A 7,938-nucleotide genomic window follows, 5' to 3' on the forward strand; every position below is an offset into this window, starting at 1 on the left:
GGGCATGAATATAACATTGATTTAAGCCTCCCCCAAGCTTGAGCGATGCTTTCTCCTTCGCGAGGCCAAAAATTATATATATAATTACGATCATGATGAACAAGATGCATAGGGTAATACTTTTGATGAAATTCCAATTTCAATCTTCTATAATTCCATGATCTTGTATCATCACATAGCCTATACCATACCAATGCGTCTCCCTTCAAAGATAAAGGGAAGACCTTCTTCTTAGCAACATCATCGGATATACCTGCAAGCTTAAACAATCCACAAACTTCATCCACATATATTAGGTGTTCATCAGGATGCTTTGTTCCATCTCCTGTAAAAGGATTAGCTAGCAGTTTTTCTATCATACCCGAAGGATACTCATAAGGAATTTCATTTTCATATTCATTTTCAATAGGTTCAGTAGGTTGAGGAGCAACTCTTTGCTCTACTGGTCGGGGTGAAGATACCCCGAATAAGCCCCTCAGAGGATTACTTTCCATAGTAACAAGTGACAGTAAATTTCAGCACACTATATAAATTTTTCCTTACCAAATTCCACCTACCAAAGGCGCTTCACTCCCCGGCAACGGCGCCAGAAAAGAATCTTGATGACCCACAAGTATAGGGGATCTATCTAGTCCTTTCGATAAGTAAGAGTGTCGAACCCAACGAGGAGCAGAAGGAAATGATAAACGGTTTTCAGCAAGGTATTCTCTGCAAGTACTGAAATAAGTGGTAACAGATAGTTTTGTGATAAGATAATTTGTAACGAGCAACAAGTAACAAAAGTAAATAAAGTGCAACAAGGTGGCCCAATCCTTTTTGTAGCAAAGAACAAGCCTGGACAAACTCTTATATAAGGAAAAGTGCTCCCGAGGACACATGGGAATATCGTCAAGCTAGTTTGCATCACGTTCATATGATTCATGTTCGGTACTTTGATAATTTGACATGTGGGTGGACCAGTGGTTGGGTGCTGTTCTTACTTGAACAAGCATCCCACTTATGATTAACCTCTATTGCAAGCATCCACAACTACAACAAAAGTATTAAGGTAAACCTAATCATAGCATGAAACATATGGATCCAAATCAGCCCCTTACGAAGCAACGCATAAACTAGGGTTTAAGCTTCTGTCACTCTAGCAACCCATCATCTACTTATTACTTCCCAATGCCTTCCTCTAGGCCCAAATAATGGTGAAGTGTTATGTAGTCGACGTTCACATAACACCACTAGAGGCTAGACAACATGCATCTCATCAAAATATCGAACGAATACCAAATTCACATGACTACTAATAGTAAGACTTCTCCCTTGTCCTTAGGAACAAACGTAACTACTCACAAAGCATAAACATGTTCATAATCAGAGGGGTATTAATATGCATAAAGGATCTGAACATATGATCTTCCACCAATTAAACCAACTAGCATCAACTACAAGGAGTAATTAACACTACTAGCAACCTACTAGCACCAATCCCGGACTTGAAGACAAGAATCGGATACAAGAGATGAACTAGGGTTTTGAGATGAGATGGTGCTGATGAAGATGTTGATCGAGATTGCCCTCTCCCGATGAGAGGAGCGTTGGTGATGACGATGGCGATGATTTCCCCCTCCCGGAGGGAAGTTTCCCCGGCAGAACAGCTCTGCCGGAGCTCTAGATTGGATCCGCCAAGGTTCCGCCTCGTGGCGGCGGAGTTTCGTCCCGAAAGGTTGCTTCTTATTTTTTTTCTCGACGAAAGACTTCATATAGGAGAAGATGGTCATCGGAGAGCCACCAGGGGGCCCACGAGGTAGGGGGCGCGCCCTAGGGGGGCGCCCCCACCCTCATGAGCAGGGTGTGGGCCCCCTGGTCTTCATCTTTGGCGAGAATTTTTCATTATTTATTATAAGGTATTCCGTGGAGTTTCAGGACTTTTGGAGTTGTGCAGAATAGGTCTCTAATATTTGCTCCTTTTCCAGCCCAGAATTCCAGCTGCCAGCATTCTCCCTCCTTATGTAAACCTTGTAAAATAAGAGAGAATAGCCATAAGTATTGTGACATAATGTGAAATAACATCCCATAATGCAATAAATATCGATATAAAAGCATGATGCAAAATGGACGTATCATAATCTTCTGGCTATTACTCGCAAATCAAGTCGTTTGTTGCCACTATCTAACATCATTCTCCAGTACATCATTCTCCGACTCCCCGCTTCATTAGCAATACAGAGTATAGAAAACATTATTTAGCTTTGATGTAAATTATTTCTCTCGTTGTAAAACATTAAACATTAAATTAGGGACTGTCTATTTAACAGTTGGATGAACCACAAGTTGGCAGGTTCGAAACAAAAGTGTGGTTGTGTAATGTATGCCCTCTGTCCTCTATTTGTCCCGCCTCACCTTTTTCTGTTAACGAGCCCACAAAATCCCCCCCAAAAATCAAAACGAGCCCAAAGAAATCAGTAAAGGGAATCGATAAAGAAACAATAAAAGTAAACGGGTTACTCCACTTGTTCTCTCTGTAAAGTTACGTCGAAGCGTTCCTACTCTCTAACATGGGAGCCTCGTGTGTATATATTGATATTGGCGTGGAGTACAAGGAGTTTCGGTTAGCAACCGAAAGAGATTTACAAGAGGGATAGATAGAGATAAACAACAAGTTTTTTTTCGAAAAGGGGGACTCCCCGGCCTCTGCATCAGAACGATGCATATGGCCAACAGATAAACAACAAGTTTAAACCATAGGAAATCTATCTCTATCCTATCAATGTGTAGCGCACAAGTCATGGTTACTGCGGCTAACCATATACTTGTTTAACATCCTCCCCTAATCATAACTTTCCAAAGTTAAGATTAAGCTAAAATTCTCCAAATGGTCTTGTAGGCAATGCCTTTGTGAATCCATCAACAACTTGATCTTTGGAATGCACCAACCGAATTTCTAACCTCTTGCTAGCAACCCTTTATCTTAGAAAGTGATAACCAATTTCAATGTGGTTGTTCCTCACATGAAAGACAGGATTTGCAGACAAGTAAGTAGCACCAAGATTGTCACATGAAAGATATGCAGTTTGTGTCTGATGTATTTCAGGTTCCTTTAACATGGATTTGACCCAAATAATCTATGCTGCTGCATTCGTTAATGCTTTGTATTCTGCTTCGGTACTTGATGTGAGCAATTCCATCAACGAGTGGGCTGAGCAATTCCATCAATCAACACAATGTAGCGTGCAGGTAGGTACAGTACTCTTCAGAACTCTGTTTGTGAATTACTTCCAGCTAGTAGCGCTTGGTATTGGATATATGTTGCGAGTTAACTTTTTTGAGGGATATGTTGTGAGTTAATTAGCAGTAGGAGTAAGTAGTGGCTGCACCCACCTTTGGTGCACCCACAGAATGAACAGTAAATTTGAAAGAAACAGTAAAAAAAATCTGAAACTTGGTGGATGTGATTATGAGCTAATGTTTTAGGTGCTTGCAAAGTTTGGTCACCAAAAATATCAAATGATTTCCATACAAAACGAAATACAAATGATGTTGTGCACCCACGTTACTGTTCACATGTTTTCAGCAAAACTTTGTTTTTTTTTTTTGTACAGATTTCCTCGGATGTTATTTCGCCACCAAATTTTGCAAGCGCCTAAAACATTTGCACATAATCACATCCACCAAGTTTCAGAATTTTTTGAAATGTTTTGCTAAGTTTTTTATCGTGGGTGCACCGGGGGTTGAATGTGCGTGGGTGTAGAACAACCACACTCTTAGCAGTAGAACAGTTCTTGAGGCTATGGACTGCTATGTGCATTCAGAGCTGCATAACTGTTGGGAGTAACTATATATGCCATTGTTTTGCTTCTGAGTTTGTACACCTTTCACAGTAAAAAAAAAGGGTCATGCACTGGAATAACGTTGATTAGACATAACATGGCATCAAACTATTACAGCTAACCTTCTACTACCACAAACTGGTGATGGAGAAGAGTGTGAGTTCCGGAATTGACGCCATTCTCTGGAATGCTTGGCGAACGGCGTCACGCATGCACCTTCTATCATGGCTGTGTGCAACATGCCGACCCATCCATACAGTATCTCTTTTACAACTAAAATTTTACTAGGCCAATTACACATTCTTCTCTGCTTAGGAATTGTGTATGATTCATGTTCCTTCACATCAGCACATGGCACTAGCTCATGGCCCTACGCATCGGTCACGGAGGATATGCACATGCAATTGCAGAGAAGTTGGGCACCGCCAAAGATCGGTACTATGTCTATACGTGCGGTGCTTTCCTTTGCCTACGCGTACGTCTCACCAGCTGTTCATCACATTAATCCTGGTCACAAGTTGCATCAGAGATAAAGTCGTCTTTTCATGTGTCATTTACCATCGTTAGTAGTCGAAATGGACGTAAGTATCAAAAAAGAACAAAGTGGTAGTAAGTTGCTGCATGTAGCTAAAATACTCTTTTTTTAGCAGGCTACAGTCCTCTTGGTCTTGGAAACTCTGTTTGTGAATCACTTCCAGCTCGCCATGTATATATGCGCTTGGTATTGGATATGCTGTGAGTTAACTTTTTTGAGGGATATGTTGTGAGTTATTCGCAGAAAAAAATTGTTGTAAGTTAACTTTCTTTTACAGATATCTAGTGAGTTACAAATATCTAGCATAGTGTCAAAAACATTTTTATATTCTGAAACAGAGAGAGTAATTAGTAGTAGAACAATCAATTCTTAAGATTATCAAACGAAGTGGAGAAGAGCGTGAGGTCCGGCCGGTCCAGCCACCTAGCTTATGTCTCCATCGTCGATGGATGCATGTATCGATCCTTTAAAGGCCGGCTAACTGCTACTATCATTATGTAGCACTACGATACAGATTGAAAATCGCTGAATTGAAGAAAAGACAAATCGGTGATATTGGGTTCATTAACACAAATTTCATAAATGCAACCGAGGTTAAATATCGTGCCGAAGATACCGAGGCCAACTTGCTACGATCGTTGGTAATAAATGAAAACAAAGATATAATACTTTTTCCTTACAACTTCAAGTGAGTGTTACTGTCTTGTGCATATTCGGTTTCCCTTATTAGTCCAGGTTATAATAATATAATTGATGAGTTATGCATGCGTGCACATGTTCCACTATATTCTCCTAGAGATTAAGTTTGAGCAGGGACTAGCAACCGTCTTAGACTCGAGACGAAAAGATCCCCAGGACTATCCGGACATGACTCAAATGCTCGAGAAGTTAAATTGATCATTATCCACCATATCAGCAACTTTGTTCATTTCCTGATATCAAGTAATTGTTTTCTTGTCTGGCAGGGTTTGGAGAAAATTCACCAAAAAAGCTCCGGGACTGCCGAAGAAGCTGCAATTTAGACACCCGAAAGTAAGTACTATAGTAACATGTTCCGCGCATCTCCTTGTGATTCAAGCGCTACTTTCATTAATACCATTTGGCATGCTTGCTTATCAGTTTGATTGACCTCTATTTCTTGTAAAGTGGTTGTGGCAGGAACAAGGGAATGATTTATGTGGATACTACGTTTGTGAGTCCATCCGCCACACGACCTGTGAACGAGGGTACTCTGACGAACAATATGAAGTGCGTAAGCAATAATATTCACAATTTTATTTTATTACCATCATTTGTGTTGAGTTTCTAGCACCACATCGTAGCACCAAAGTATATTGACCCCCTTCTTCAAATTAGATCTTTCGGATGCGGGATGAACTCCTAGCACCACATCGTATGCGAGCAATTCAAGAGGAATTGGCGGCATTCTTCCTTGACCACGTGATCGCTAAAGAAGGAGAATACTATGTGGATCATGTGTTCGTATATAATTAGGAGATTATATTGTAAGAGATAATTATTGTATATATGTAGCCGGTAGTGTCGGATAGATATACGAGAACTTGTTGTTCGACCAATCTCTCGGAGAAGGAGAGGTGGTCGATATCACTTCTCTCTGTATGCATATATGTTCATGACGATCTTCTGTTTCCTTCGTTTGCTTACTAGCTAGCTAGCGTGTCTAGTCCTCTCTATACGTATATAGTACGTAGCGTCGACCAAGCACGGACATAAGAGAGGACACTTCTCTCTATTAATTAGCTAGCTAACACAATATATGAAACACCTAAATTAACCTCCCAAAACCCCCAACCCCCCCCCCCCTTAAAAAAAATAAAAACCACGGCCCCTGAAATGCTGACGCGTGGATGCCTATCTGGTCCCGGTTGGTGCCACAACCGGACCAAAGGCAAAAAAAAAGCAAAAACCTCAGCCCCTGAAATGCTGACGCGTGGATGCCTATTGGTCCCGGTTGGTGCCACCAACCAGGACCAAAAGCCCTCCTGCCTCGGCTCGGCGCACCGGCCACGTGGAGGCCCATCTGTCCCGGTTCCTGTTTAAACCGGGACTAAAGGGCCAGGGCATTAGTAACGATCCTTTAGTCCCAGTTCAAAAATCAGGACAAAAGGCCCTTACCAATCGGGACAGAAGACCCTTTTTCTACTAGTGGTAAGTATCAAAAAAGAACAAAGTAGTAGTAAGTTGCTCCATGTAGCTAAAATACTCTTTCTTTAGCAGGCTACAGTCCTCTTGGTCTTGGAAACTCTGTTTGTGAATCACTTCCAGCTAGCCATGTATATATGCGCTTGGTATTGGATATGTTGTGAGTTAACTTTTTTGAGGGATATGTTGTGAGTTATTCGAAGAAAAAAAATGTTGTAAGTTAACTTTTTTTACAGATATCTAGCATAGTGTAAAAAATGTTCTTATATTCTGGGACAGAGGAAGTAATTAGTAGTAGAACAATCAATTCTTAAGATTATCAAACGAACTGGAGAAGAGCGTGAGGTCCGGCCGGTCCAGCCACCTAGCTTATGTCTCCATCGTCGATGAATGCATATATGGATCCTTTAAAGGCCGGCTAACTGCTACTATCACTATGTAGCACTACGATGCGTTTCGTACGTGGCCATGGCCCCATGCACGCCACTTCATTCGTGTGCAAGAATTCAAGCCATCCTGTGGAAGCATAAAAGTGTGAAACGCTCGGCGAACGGCGTCACAGGATATGCACATGCAATTGCAAAGAAGTTGGGCTGGGCACTGCCAAAGATCGATCGATGGTACGTTTATACGTGTCGTGCTTTCCTTTGCCCACGCCTTCGTCTCGCCAGCCGTTCATCACTTCATGTGCTTCCTTATATAGCCCGGCCAAACCTCCCGTCCCTCGCTGCCTTGACCCATCAGGAAAGCACCGCCTGCGCGAGAAGAGGAAGAGGAAGAGAGACAAGCATCGATGGCTGGTGGCGATCAACCTGCGCTGAGGCAAGTGCTCATGGTGGCCAAGGCCTGCTTCGTCTTGGGCTTGGTGATGGCCGTGATCGGGGTCGTTGCCGCCACCAGCAACCCGGGAGACTTCCAGGTAACTCCACAACTCCGGCATCTATCGGTATCGTATTCGTACGTACTAATTTGCTGGATGGTTACCCATGCAATGCATGCAGTCGCAGATCGGGCACGCGGCCGCGGCCATGGAGGCGGAGGCGCTGCGCCGCCTGCGCCTGCGCTCACCCTGGTGCTCCTCGGGGTCGCACAGGCGATGACCGCCGCGGCGGCCGTCCTGGTCCCTCGCGGGGGGCTCCCTCGCATTTCTGGGCCGGTGCCTCGTCGCCAGCGCGCTCGTCGTCGCCGCCAGCAACACGTACCTTCTCTGCAGAGTCGTCTACAAGGTGGCAGTCGTCGCCGGTGGGCACGTCCTCGACATCTGGACCCACATCTCCATCGCCTCCTCCTTCTTCGCCTTCTTCTGCGCCAGCCTCGCCGCGGCCCTCTCGGCCTAACGTCGCCGGCCGTCACCTTTAGTAGCGTAAATAAGGTGGCCTTGTAGCGCGAGTTCGCTTCACTCTCGCTCTGCCGCACACCTTG

The sequence above is a fragment of the Triticum urartu genome, chromosome 6 (genome assembly GCF_003073215.2).
Source record: "Triticum urartu cultivar G1812 chromosome 6, Tu2.1, whole genome shotgun sequence".
Lineage (NCBI taxonomy): Eukaryota > Viridiplantae > Streptophyta > Magnoliopsida > Poales > Poaceae > Triticum > Triticum urartu.